The sequence below is a fragment of the Salmo trutta genome, chromosome 11 (genome assembly GCF_901001165.1).
Source record: "Salmo trutta chromosome 11, fSalTru1.1, whole genome shotgun sequence".
Lineage (NCBI taxonomy): Eukaryota > Metazoa > Chordata > Actinopteri > Salmoniformes > Salmonidae > Salmo > Salmo trutta.
In genome coordinates, this window is record NC_042967.1 from 19,033,264 (window position 1) to 19,047,879 (window position 14,616).

The 14,616-nt window shown below is 41.2% G+C and overlaps 1 pseudogene; it reads left to right on the forward strand.

The window, feature by feature from the left end:
* The first annotated feature begins 861 nt into the window (after positions 1-861).
* LOC115202013 (ecto-ADP-ribosyltransferase 5-like) lies at positions 862-12,003 on the forward strand (annotated as a pseudogene).
* Positions 12,004-14,616: the final 2,613 nt, after the last annotated feature.

Consider the following 14,616-nt stretch of genomic DNA (forward strand, 5'->3'; position numbering starts at 1 on the left):
TCACAGAGTGCAAGACATAATTGTCTCTCCATTTGAAGGCTGGGGGTGCGGTAAACCTAGTCAGGATATATGTAGGGTATATGTGAATTTATCCAAAATTGAGACCCTGTGAATTCACATATACGTCATGTTGCATGATATAGAGTCATATCATGTAGTATATTATCACTTCAGTTGAATCATATGTTTAAAACTGATGAGCACTGTGGGAAACAAACGTGTTCAGATTAGAAACTTAGACTGGTGCAAGTCACGTGGTGACCAGTTTCCCCTTCACTGTGGTTGAAAGTTAAAAAAATTGTGTCACTACAGTAAATCACACAGATGCAGGACAGTGCAGGGAGAAGACACAGCTACAGATGTATATTAGAGTTGACGATAGAAGTAGAAGTTACTGTATTTGAGCACAAGTGTGTTAAGATGTCAGAGGGAGTCTATGAAATCCCAGATAGATTTGAAGACGATGAGCCTGATGCAATGAAGAACACAGACATTGATGGCCAATCCTATGCCAACGTAAGAGCCTTCAAACCCAGTCCAAGAGATGGAGTTGTTGCTTCAGGTAAGATTGCATGCACGCACACACACACACACAAATTACACACATTAAACATGTGAGATTACCCTGTATTACTATAGCTTTATTTGTCCCAATCCTGGATGATACAGTAAAACACATTACGAAAGATTACTTTACTCTCTTTAATAATTTGTGATTTAGTGCATTTTCAGTGGTGGAAGAGACCCTCTGGAGTTGCTGCAGTGTGTCTGGGGCTGCTGTGTGTTATCCTATCGGCTGGGATCAAAGGCCTGGCTGTCTACTATAAGTTTAGTATGTTGTCACTGAGACTTAAGTAGCCAACTTAATAATACTTAATCATCAATGATGTGGTAATTACATTTTTGATTAACTCTTCCATTTTACAGATGGAGTCATTGGTCATCATGACTCAACAGAGCGAGACCAGCTACAGGCCAGTTACAGCCTTCTGACTAACGAGAGAGACCAGCTGCAGGCCAGTTACAACAACATGACTGAAGAGAGAAACCAGCTACAGACCAGGGTTAGGTTCTATGGTGAGTGCAGTTCATTCATTTCATTTAGTACATAGAAGAGATGTAGAATCTTTGTAGACTGTTGAATGCCTGCTGTTCTGTTGTGTTTATCTCAGAGAAACCCTGTCTATCTGGATGGTGGAAGTTTGGCACCAGCTGTTACTATGTCTCCTCCAAGATGAACACACCTGGGGCCGGTCGGAAGGAGTGCAGAACAATGGGTGGAGAGTTGGTTGTTATAAACAGCAGAGAAGAACAGGTAACAGATAATACATTATTAATACTACAATACTACTGTGTCTTTATTATTATCTACTTCTCTGATTAGTATTCAACATGTATAACCAATAGCATCGCAAATGTTCATGTCACTGTGAATTTATAAAATACATTTCCTGTCAGAAACGAAAGTTTGCATGAGATTATACAAACTCAGCAAAAAAAGAAACGTTCTCTCACTGTCAACTGCGTTTATTTTCAGCAAATTAACATGTGTAAATATTTGTAGAAACATAACAAGATTCAACAACTGAGACATGAACTGAACAAGTTCCACAGACATGTGACTAATAGAAATGGAATAATGTGTCCCTGAACAAAGTAACAGTCAGTATCTGGTGTGGCCACCAGCTGCATTAAGTACTGCAGTGCATCTCCTCCTCATGGACTGCACCAGATTTGCAAGTTCTTGCTGTGAGTTACCCCACTCTTCCACCAAGGCACCTGCAAGTTCCCGGACATTTCTGGGGGGAATGGCCATAGCCCTCACCCTCCGATCCAACAGATCCCAGACGTGCTCAATGGGATAGAGATCCGCAATCTTTGCTGGCCATGGCAGAACACTAACTTTCCTGTCTTGCAGGAAATCCCACACAGAACGAGCAGTACGGATGGTGGCAATGTCATGCTGGAGGGTCATGTCAGGATGAGCCTGCAGGAAGGGTACCACATAAGGGAGGATGACGTCTTCCATGTAATGCATAGCGTTGAGATTGCCTGCAATGACAACAAGCTCAGTCCGATGATGCTGTGACACACCGCCCCGACCGGTGTGTCACAGCACCCTCCACCTCCAAATCGATCCCGCACCAGAGTACAGGCCTCAATGTAACACTCATTCCTTCGACGATAAACGCAAATCCGACCATGACCCCTGGTGAGACAAAACTGCGACTCGTCAGTGAAGAGCACTTCTTGCCAGTCTTGTCTGGTCCAGGGACGGTGAGTTTGTGCACATAGGCAATGTTGTTTCTGGTGATGTCTGGTGAGGACCTGCCTTACAACAGGCCTACAAGCCCTCAGTCCAGCCTCTCTCAGCCTTTTGCGGACAGTCTGAGCACTGATGGAGGGATTGTGCGTTCCTGGTGTAACTTGGGCAGTTGTACCTGTCCCGCAGGTGTGATGTTTGGCTGTACCAATCCTGTGCAGGTGTTGTTACACGTGGTCTGCCACTGCGAGGACGATCAGCTGTCCATCCTGTCTCCCTGTAGCACTGTCTTAGGCGTCTCACAGTATGGACATTGCAATTTATTGCCCTGGCCACATCTGCAGTCCTCATGCCTCCTTGCAGCATGCCTAAGGCACGTTCACGCAGATGAGCAGAGACCCTGGGTATCTTTCTTTTGGTGTTTTTCAGAGTCAATAGAAAGGCCTCTTTAGTGTCCTAAGTTTTCATAACTGTGACCTTAATTGCCTACCGTTAGTAAGCTGTTAATGTCTTAACGACCGTTTTACAGGTGCATGTCCATTAATTTTTTATGGATCATTGAACAAGCATGGGAAACAGTGTTTAAACCCTTTACAATGAGGATCTGTGAAGTTATTTGGATTTTTACGAATTATCTTTGGAAGACAGGGTCCTGAAAAAGGGATGTTTCTTTTTATGCTGAGTTTACATACCTATACTATAATATATTATGCTACTACTATTATGCTACTACTATTGTACTACTTCTATTTTACTATGACTATTATAATACTACTGTTATACTACTACTATACTACTATACTACTACTACTATACTACTAATGCTATAGTACTATTACTACGATACTACTACTACTTCTACCACTACTATACACCTACTACTACTATTATACTAGTATTATGATACTACTATTATACTACTATTACAACTATTATACCACTACTACTATAGTAATACTACTCTCACTACTACTACTACTATACTACTATTACTACAATACTACTACTACTGCTACTACTACTATACTACTAGTATGCTACTACTATTATACTACTACTATCATACTACTACTACTATACTACTAGCTTGGAACCCCATATTATTGGCATATTCAACAGCATTTAAGAATATATATTACCTTCAACTGTGTTATCCTGTGATCAAGCCATCAATATTTTGTGAATGTTGGTGTCGTAAAAATGTTAGCTAATGGGCTAGCAATTAGCTTGTTTGACATTTCAGTGGAAATACTACTACTCTCAACTTTTCGATAAGCGGTTTAGCAAAAAAATATGTCCTGTATTATCGGCATATGGTCCCCAGTTATTGGCCACCTTACTATTTTTTGCAATTACAAGACATACACGTTTTATTTTGTTCAGAAAAGAGACACCAACTTCGTTTCCGAAGTCTTAACTAGATTGTTGACTAGCCAACTGGTTTAAAAGAAAATGAATTGCTCATCAACTTTTCATTGCATAGCCCAGTGCACCCTCCTGTGGAGTCTTCAAAAGGGTTCTTCACCAACATCATCTTCAGTGTTGTAACCAAATAATGTCTCAGAATGTGTTACAGATTAATTTATTTTGTTTTGAGAAAGTAGATAACAGATTAATACTAAAATATAAATGAGTATGAATCATTTACATAAAATAAAACTGTAATTTCAGTAATGTGCATTGACATGCACAATGAAAACACTGTTGGAGTTTGTTGCAGAGATGCACTTGGAAAGTAAAGGAAGAAATACACAAGATGGGTTGAATAAATATACATATTATATTTAGACATAATTTAGACTTCATTTTTTCCCTAATAAATAATTGCATGTGAAAACAAACAAAACAAACATTTAAATATTGACCTGCATCCCTATATTGTCACAGACAAACAATAAAACCTGCAGTGGAACCAGTGCTGTCAGAAGTCACCGCACACCCATGGCACCTCGGACTCACATTCCTGCGGGGAACTTGCAGGCAGATAACGTTGTACGCAGTGAGCACTGCAGGTGGTGTCTTGTTTAATATTTAAAAAAAATTTAAACACATAAAATTGATTATTAACATGGTTGGCAAATGCAGAAGTACTGCAGCAATACTAGTAATTGACACAACTGAGAGAGAAAAACAACCAGATGATGAAGTACCTGAGGGTGGAGCCATGGGTGGTGGGACAGAGGTGGCTGCTGAGCTGTTATCTTCCTTTCTGTGCTGCAGAGAGAAAAAGTAGTGTTAGACAGAGCATTTTTCTTGAAAACTATTTTCTACTTTTTACAATACCTCTGGAGGAAGTTGCAGAAGTTTAGGAGGAGGTGGACATGCCATGAGGGCTGGTGCTATGGACTGTAGATATGTAAAGAGATATACATTTTAAACATGTGGTGGTGTGACTTGGGGAAATGGAGGAGGTAGTTGGTCCAGAAGAGGTCGCTTCGGTGGTGACAGACAGGGGGGTAGTGTGCATCGTGGTGGTGGATGAAACCGCTGACAATGGCTTGGAGGAGCTAGTGTTTGTGGTGGTAGGGTTGAGGGGCCGACAATGGTGTGGCTGAGAGAGCAGGCACATGGCCTATTTCTGCAGCTGGAGGCTCCGGCGGCTCCTACAGGTGTTGCACACTGGGAGGCACTGGCGGAGGCACACTGGGAGGCATAGCTGCGTAGCTGTCAGGAGGGATTCCAGCAGGGCGTCCAGCAGAGGCAATGGCATCAATGGTCTTATCCATAGCAGCTGTGCCCTCTCCTGTGCCCTCTGTGTTCTGAGGGCTGCCCGATGCTCTTTCTCCTCTGACTCGGCCCTCTCCTTCTCACCCCTCCTGCCACTGGCACGTGTATTCCTCCCCGGAGAGGCATGCCGCGACCACTGGGAGTCTTCTGTATCGGTATAGCCGATACTTCAGGGCAGTTAGGATGTGCCCCAGGTCCTTCGCTATCAGCCTCTCTCTTAGGGGGTGCTCTTCTAGGGCTAGGGCTGGGACTGGAGCATGAGCTGGGGGTCCTCCTGTGGTCGCTGGGGAGGAGGTGCTGGTGGACGAAATAGTGCTGCTGTTCCAGGAGCGGCGGTGGTGGGACCCGCTAGCGGGACAACTTCCGGGGGTACTGGAGGGTGCGCAATTCAATTAAATAATCATAAAAATGATGAACATACAAGTGTCTTATATCGGTGAAAAGCTTAAATTCTTGTTAATCTAACTGCACTGTCCGAGTTACAATAGGCTTTACAGCGAAAACATGCCATGCGATTGTTTGAGGATGGCGTCCCACATCAAATTATTTATCCACCAGCACAGGTTTAATAAATTCGCAAATAGCAATGAAATATTCCCTTACTTTTTGAAAATCTTCCACTGATTTGTCATCCAAAGGGTCCCAGCTACAACATGCAGTGTCGTTTTGTTAGATAAATTCCTTCTATATCTCCCAAACAGTGTGTTTAGTTGGCGACATCAATTTGAGTAATCCACTTGTTCAACATGCAGAGAAAGGAATCCAAAAAGCTACCGCTAAACTTTGTTAAAACAAGTCAAAATACGTTTCAATTTAATCCTCAGGTACCCTAAAAAGTAATTGAACTATAATATTTTGTACGGAAATAAGTAATTTCAATAGGAAAACGATATTAGCAGGTGCGCATCCTCTTCGTCGAGCGCGCACAGACTGATTTCCAAGTCTGTATCCCAGTACTAAAACTCATAATTCTTCCTCGTTTGGAAAGAAACAAGTCTGAAACATGGAACAAAGACTACTGACATCCAGTGGAAGCCAAAGGAATTGCATACTGGGAGCTGGATTACATTTATTCCATATACGTTCCAATGGAAGAGCATGGGCTCTCATAAACAATACATTTCCGGTTGGTTTTTCTTTGGATTTTCTCCTACCATATCTATTAAGTTATAGTCTTCTACATTATATTTACATTTCTACAAACTTCAGTGTTTTCTTTCCAATGGTGCCAATTATATGCATATCCTGGCTTCAGGGTCTGAGCAACAGACAGTTTACTTTGGGCACGTCAGACAGGCGGAAATGGAGAAAAATAGACCCTAGCCTGAAGAAATTTTAAGCAATTCCAATGTACATTTGGCCTTTTGTTCTAGGTTATTTTCCTGCTGAAAGGTGAATGTATCTCTCAGTGTCTGGTGGAAAGCAGACTGAACAAGATGTTACTCTAGGATTTGTCTTGTGCTTAGCTTTATTCCCCCAAACACTCCCTAGTCCTTGTCAATGACAATTATACCCATAACATGATGCAGCCATCACCATGCTTGAAAATATGACAAGAAGCATTCAGTGATTTGTTGTGCTGGATTTTTCCCCTTATATAACGCTTTGTATTCAGGATATAATTAATGTATTAGCAATTTTTTTTGCAGTTTTACTTTAGTGTCTTATTGCAAACAGGTCGCATGTTTTGCAATATTGTATTCTGTACAGGCTTCCTTCTTTTCCATCTGTCAATTAGGTTAGTGTTGTGGAGTGTGTACAATGTTGTTGATCCATGCTCAGTTTTCTACCATCACAGACATTAAACTCTTTACCTGTTCTAAAGTCACCATTGGCCTCATTTTGAAATCCCTGAGTGGTTTCCTTCCTTTCTCGATAGAGTTTACAAATATCTGTTGTCATTCTGTGGTCAATTGGAAAAAAGTAACAAAACAATTATTGATGAGACTTGATTGACAGTAGTTTTACTTCACAATAAAGCCTTTATTAAATGGTGGCATTCCAAAATCTCCTATAAATTTTTAGAAGTGAATAATATCAAAGCTACTTTTATAATGAATATAATGATTACCAGTATGTTTATGTTTACTATCAGCTCCTATATGGTGCTATTGCAATTAGTTTTAAAATGTGAAAAACATCAAAGCTATGTTGTATCATGTTTGGTATTATTATGATGATTGGTATGGTCTCCTATACACGTTGTTTTCCTACAGGTGCTGTTGAAGTCATGAGGACAGAAATCATCCTAACCCTTGCTGTACTGTGTGTCTTCCATGATTGGACTCTGGGTGTAAACTCCAAGATGGTAAGATGATCTTTCTATCTGTAACACAAAGGCTTTTCGGCATTGCTCACTATCCAGCATCAACTTCTGTTCTATTGAACTACACAATTTTGAGATGAGAACCTTGAAGTTATGAAAGGGTACTTGCAGAATATAAGGGTACTTGCTACTTTAATCTGAGAATCTTCTACAGTAAAACATTAAATAATAATATATATAAAACTGTTCCTCTGTTTTACACTTTTTGCCTGTTTTTTTTCCCTCCATATTCTCTGAAGGTTCATCTCCATCAGCCTGGTCTCAACTCCATCCTACCCTTAGACATGGTCCCTGACTCTGTTGACGACATGTATAACACCTGCACTGAACAAATGTACAACAAGGTGGAGAAGGAATATCTTGTACATGAAAACAAAGAGCCCTTCAAAAATGCCTGGAAGTGGGCAGAAAGTTCTGCAGAAAATGTGAAGGAACGATTACGAAAGGACAATTCAGAGTACAATTTTGACGACAAACTTTCACATAATCATTTCAAGGCTATCTGTGCTTACACAACAGGTCATCCTTCAATACACTCCGAGTTCAACCAAGCAGTCCGGACCAATAGATATGAGTATACAACCTCCTTCCAATTCCACTCCCTGCATTTCCTCCTGACTGACGCCATTCGCCTCCTGAAAAAAAATAACCTTGTCACACCACCTAGAGAAGAACCAAAATGAAGTTTGTGGGTAAAGTTAACCAAAATATTAGATTTGGCTACTTTGCCTCCAGCTCTCTTAACAAGGGCAATTCTGAATTTGGAGACAAATCCTGCTTTGAGATAAAGACGTGTTTTGGCGCTTACCTGAAGTCCTTCCCCAAAACGGGGACAAAAGAAGAGGAGGTGTGTCACGTCCTGACCAGTATAGGGGTTATTTGTTATTGTAGTTTGGTCAGGACGTGGCAGCGGGTGTTTGATTTATGTGGTTCAGTGTGTGTTTTGTGTATGTGTTTAGGTAGAGGGGTATTTGATTTATTAGTCCAGGGTTTGTTAGTCTATGTTCTATGTTAGTATATTTTCTATGTTCTATCTAGTCTTTTGTATTTCTATGTGTAGTTAATCGGGGTTGGACCTTCAATTGGAGGCAGCTGGTTATTGTTGCCTCTGATTGAGGGTCCTATAATTAGGAGTTTGTTTTTCATGGGTTTTAGTGGGAGATTGTGCTTGTTTAGCTGTGTGCCTGACAAGACTCTCCAGTTCGTTTGTGTTTTTCTGTATACGTATTTGTGTTTTCCTTCTTCACCAAATAAAAAGAAGATGAGTATACATTTTCCCGCTGCGTCTTGGTCTCAACCCTACGACACCTGTGACAAGGTGTTGATTCCACCCTATGAAGAGTTCAAAGTTACTGACATACTCAAGAAAGAAGATAATCCAAATCTTTGGTGTGATGTTGTGAACATACTACAGAGCACCAAAATACTCAAGAGTAACCTGAATTGTGAAATGCCAATTACTAATTAAGAAAATTAATATTGAGTCATTGTCCCTAAAGAGGATGTAATGAATAAAATGAATAAAGAAAATCATTGAGCATGAATACTGTATTCATCATGGATTTTGTTTTAAACTATTACAGTACTACATTTAGTCATTTAGTTTAATTGTTCAATAAAGTTATGCTTAATTACTTCCTCCCAGGTGGCACATAAAGCCACATAGTGATACCCGAAACTACCAATTTGTACTAAAGGAATAAAATATTATTTTTCCCCTGAAACATTCAAAATCATGTAAAAACATTTACTACTTGCACAAAAAGACAACATAAGGCAACATGGAATAATACAAATAATGTTCTGAAATGTTATTCAATAGAATACTTCTAAAAGTCCAAAATGGCTTCTGACCAATCATATGGCCAAATAAGGATTGACTGGCTGGCTCCACAGTACTCTTACAGAGCAAAGTTGACGTTTTGTCTTCAATTGGCCGACAGGTGTCACTCATCACCAGCTGATTCTCATAGCAGGTAGGGCCCCACCCCTGCTGTCCCTGATTGGCTCCCCTCCTATTTCTGTCCTCCAATGGGGTGCAAATACACACTTGATTCTCTGCCGGTTGGTTAAGAAATCAATATGCAGCACAGATAAACACACGCAGTCAAGTGAAGAAGTCTCCCTCCCTCCCTTCCTCCCTCTCTCCCCCTCTCTCTCTGTCTCTGTGTATCTTCCTTCTTCTTCCTCCCTCCCTTTTGTTCAGTAATCCACTGGCTCCAGGGCGGTCAAAACATGCAGACGAAAACATCCTTATAGTACCGGTAAAGTTCGTCGAAACATGTCAAACGATGTTTATAACTAATCCTCAGGTTGTCTGTTTTCTAAATAATCAATAATATTTCAACCGGACAATAGTGTTTTCAATAGAAAGGAAAAACAACGAACGGCACGCAAATCAGCTCTGCATTCTTCCCCTGTCCTCATAGGAACTGCAATCTGGGCCCTAACCCATAACATAGTCAATAGGCATTCAATGGAGCCGTCCTCCCTTCACCTGCCTCCCCTGGCAACCAAACCACTTCAACACTTATGCATTCTCTTGTTTAGTGATATAGAGTCTTCACAGTTTGACTGTCTGCATGGTCAGTAGTATCTATTCTATTGATGCACCAGAGCATCAATCTAAGTAACAAAATGAAGAAATGCCCTTCAAAATCCATCAGTTTAAGCTAGAGATATGTTTTTTTTGCATGGGCTGCTTCTCAATCTACCGTATCTGCCTATAGTGGCCTTCCAAATCTGCGGTGAAAGGTGTGGTGAAAGGTGTCCGAGGTACAGCTGTGTTTGTCAGACCATGGCACATCCCGAAAAACGGTCTTCTCATGGAAACGTCTGTAGCATCCGAACAGGTTGGCCTACAAACTAATATGGATAGATGAGACTCTCACGAACACTATGGTGTTCTCCGTTTTGCTCTACGACCCACACATGGAACTAGTCTGAAGGCAACCAGTACCGGTAAAAATGAATGGAAGTGTGGAAGTAGTTTTGTGCCTACCCAAAAAAAGGGCAAGTGGCTTAGACTCTCAATCCACCACTTACGCCTATGTCGCCTTTCAGCATCTGTAGTGGAAAGTGCTGTTTGTCAGACAGGAGACAAAATCGGTCTTCTCACAAAAACATCTGTAGCATCTAAACAGTTCAGCCTACTAACTAATATGACCACTCTATGGAAAGTTGGGACGTTGTGTACTACTTTCATTGCAGAACAGCGCAAACTGGCTCTAACCAGAATGGAAAGAGGAGTGGGAGGCCCCGGTGCACAACTGAGCAAGAGGACAAGTACAATAGAGTGTGTAGTTTGAGAAACAGACGCCTCACAAGTCCTCAACTGGCAGCTTCATTAAATAGTACCCACAAAACACCAGTCTCAACATCCATAGTGAAGAGGCAACTCCAGGATGCTGGCCTTCTAGACAGAGTTCCTCTGTCCAGTGTCTGTGTTCTTTTTCCCATGTTAATCTTCTATTTTTAATGGCCAGTCTGATGTGGCTTGTTCTTTACAACTCTGCCTAGAAGGCCAGCATCCCGGAGTCGCCGCTTCACTGTTGACATTCTGTGAAAGCAATTCAATATTAGGAAGGTGTTCTTAATGCTTTGTATACTTAGTGTATCTCTCCATAGGCCTATTTAAAAAATATATATATATATTTAACCTTTATTTAAATAAGCAAGTCAGTTAAGAACAAATTCTTATTTACAATGACGGCCTACACCGGCCAAACTCGGACGACGCTAAGCCAATTGTGCACCGCCCTATTGGACTCCCGATCACGGCCGGTCGCTATGCATCAGAGTCACGTCTTTCAGATTTTAAAGGTTTTTTTAAGCAGAAGGCAGCACGTAGTTAAGCATTGTTATAGAACACTTTATTTAATCGGAATGCTTTTAATTTATTTATTTCTAAATATAAAGCTAACAATAGGTATTCTGCTCTTTCCTTTCACAACGGGTATGGAATACCCTCACTCGATTCCAGCCCTGGCTTTAACCAAATCAAACCAAGTCCTTCACAGAGGTATTTAAGGAGTGAATGGTGACAGTATTGGAGGGTTTGGTATACCGACAAATCTATGAATAGCATAATTGTGTCTGTCAAACAGGTAGGCCTGCCTCTTCTTTTCTGAGTAGGAAGAAATAAGCTCCAACAATGTGCTCATGTTGTTTTGAATTGTCTGAGAACTTACCGTGTTATATGTGTAGGGAAGACTTCACACCTTAACCAGTGGTTCACACATTAACCAGAGCAGACAGCAACCTCCAGGAAGAGACACAACAGCAGATCGACACCATGATGAGTGTGTGGATATGTAGCAGGCAGGTCCACTGATGCATTGTGCTTGGTGTTGCTATTGGTCACCTACACGTTTGCTTTTTTCATGTGTGTGTGTGTGTGTGTGTGTGTGTGTTTGTGTGTGTGTGTGTGTGTGTGTGTGTGTGTATCTCTTCTCCTCCTATCTCCTCTCCTCCTTCTCAACCCTACTAAAGGAGAAAGTCCAAGGTCCCTCCCTTAGGATTGTATTCTCCAATGTGTTTTGAGAAGGAAGAGAGGAGAGAGGATGCGAGGAGGAATCGAGTAAAGCCAAATTTTAAAAGATCTCATAGACAAGTCTGTAATACCACTATTTCACCCATGTGGTGAGTTCATCTCTCACTTTAACCACTAGGTGGAATCATCACTTAACCTTTCAGCACTGTATCCAAACATCAACATAATAACTACGAGAGAGAGAGAGAGGGAAATAGAGAGATTGTTAGAGTAGGTTATTGTTAAACCACTTTCTCACAGATCCAGTTGTGATTTGTGCCACATTTGTCATCATTCCATGTCTTTACAGGGTCATTTTGTCCATAGTATATCTCAACACAGTCCTCCTGCCCAGAGAACAGACCACCATTATCAGGCTGTCCTGTCCCCCAGTCCCTAAACAACACAGAGATCCAGACAGTCAGACACTGTGGTACAAACATCCTCCTCAATTATACACATAGTCCTATGTTTTTTCATCTTTTCCTGTGTTTTAAAGACACACTCTGTAAGATAAGCATACCATTATTAGGAATTGGCAATTAATTATGATATTTATTTTTTATATAATGACATTTTAATCAAAAAATATTATGATACATCTATAGTTAGCATGGAATGACATCCAGGAGTCGAAACATACATATTGATGAACATGGAAGCAATATACTGTATCTTTTTCTTTTTTTCTCCATATAACAAGGCAAAATGGTAAAATCTCTCACCCTGTGGTCAGTGGGGTGTCGTCCACCCACTTCCAGGTCCCCTCAGTAACAGAGTCAGTCAGACCAATCCAGGCTCTCATGTGGAGGTTGAAGACAAATTACTGTTGTTGAGAAAGATAAAGATGTCAATTGTAAAATATTTATATAAAAAAATAATATTTCACCTTTATTTAACCAGGTAGGCCAGTTGAGAACAGGTTCAGGATAAATAACAATATTGGGATGAGGTAGTTGGGTGTGCTATTTACAGATTGGCTGTGTACAGGTACAGTGATCGGTAAGCTGCTCTGACAGCTGATGATTAAAGTTAAAGAGGGAGATATAAGACTCCAGCTTCAGTGATTTTTGCAATTCGTTCCAGTCATTGTCAGCAGAGAACTGAAAGGAAAGGCGGCCAATGGAAGTGTTGGCTTTGGGGATGACCAGTGAGATATACCTGCTGGAGTGCGTACTACGGGTGGGTGTTGCTATGGTGACCAGTGAGCTGAGATAAGGCGGGGCTTTACCTAGCAAAGACTTATAGAAGACCTGGAGCCAGTGTGTTTGGCGACGAGTATGTAGTGAGGACCAGCCATGGAGAGCATACAGGTCGCAGTGGTTGGTAGTATAAGGGGCTTTGGTGACAAAACGGATGGCACTGTGATAGACTACATCCAGATTGCTGAGTATAGTGTTGGAGGCGATTTTGGAAATGACATCGCCGAAATCAAGGTTCGGTAGGATAGTCAGTTTTACGAGGGTATGTTTGGCAGCATGAGTGAAGGATGCTTTGTTGCGAAATAGGAAGCCGATTCTAGATTCAATTTTGGATTGGAGATGTTTAATGTGAGTCTGGAAGGAGAGTCTAAAACTGTAAACAAAATCCTGCACACAAATAAGTGTACTGATGAAAATTACTCTCTCTCTCTCTCTCTCTCTCTCTCTCTCTCTCTCTCTCTCTCTCTCTCTCTCTCTCTCTCTCTCTTTCTCTCACTCTCTCTTACACTCTCACTCACTCACACTCACTCACTCACTCTCACCTGTTTATGATCACCAGGTCTGCTTCTCTCTCCAGACAGTCCTGTCTGCTCTCCTTCCAGGTTTTCGTCTCAGTAGAGAGGAAGTACAAACTGGAGTCAAAGTATCTCCATCCCTCCTGCTGACAATGCTGCTCTGTTGATGAGCGAAGGTGAACACATTGAGAAACTTAGCCAGTATCTTTATACTCGTAAACACATTAATATATAACTACTGTTGATTTTACTTCTAATTAATCACAGTTATATCTCACCAATCACAAAATGCTTTGCCTGAATATGGTCTCTCTTTCTTTAGTCAGGTTGGTTTAGCTGGTCTGTAGCTGGTCTCTCTCTTTAGTCAGGTTGTTGTAGCTGGTCTGTAGCTGGTCTCTCTCTTCAGTCAGGTTGTTGTTACTGGTCTGTAGCTGGTCTCTCTCTTTAGTCAGGTTGTTGTAACTGGTCTGTAGCTGGTCTCTCTCTTCAGTCAGGTTGTTGTATCTGGTCTGTAGCTGGTCTCTCTCTTCAGTCAGGTTGTTGTATCTGGTCTGTAGCTGGTCTCTCTCTTTAGTCAGGTTGTTGTATCTGGTCTGTAACTGGTCTCTCTCTTTAGTCAGGTTGTTGTATCTGGTCTGTAACTGGTCTCTCTCTTTAGTCAGGTTGTTGTATCTGGTCTGTAGCTGATCTCTTTCTGCAGTTGCGTTGGTCTTACAAAATGATCAACTCTTGAACAAGGTGTTCCTTTTATCCTCAGAATGTTTAATGACTCTGTTATCTACAAAGTATAAACACATAGTTACTAGATAAAACACCAGGTAAATAAGTCTACAGTGGTAACCAGCACTTCTTACAACAAGGTGATAAGCAATGAACTTATACACAAACTCACAGTAGACAGACAGGCCTATGATCCCAGCCAGTAGAACACACAGCAGCCCCAGACACACTGCAGCTACTAGGAAGGGTCTCTTCCATGAGCTATCAGGCTCTGTGGACACATAATTTTATGTGTTGTGTGTGTGTGTGTGTGTGTGTGTGTGTGTGTGTGT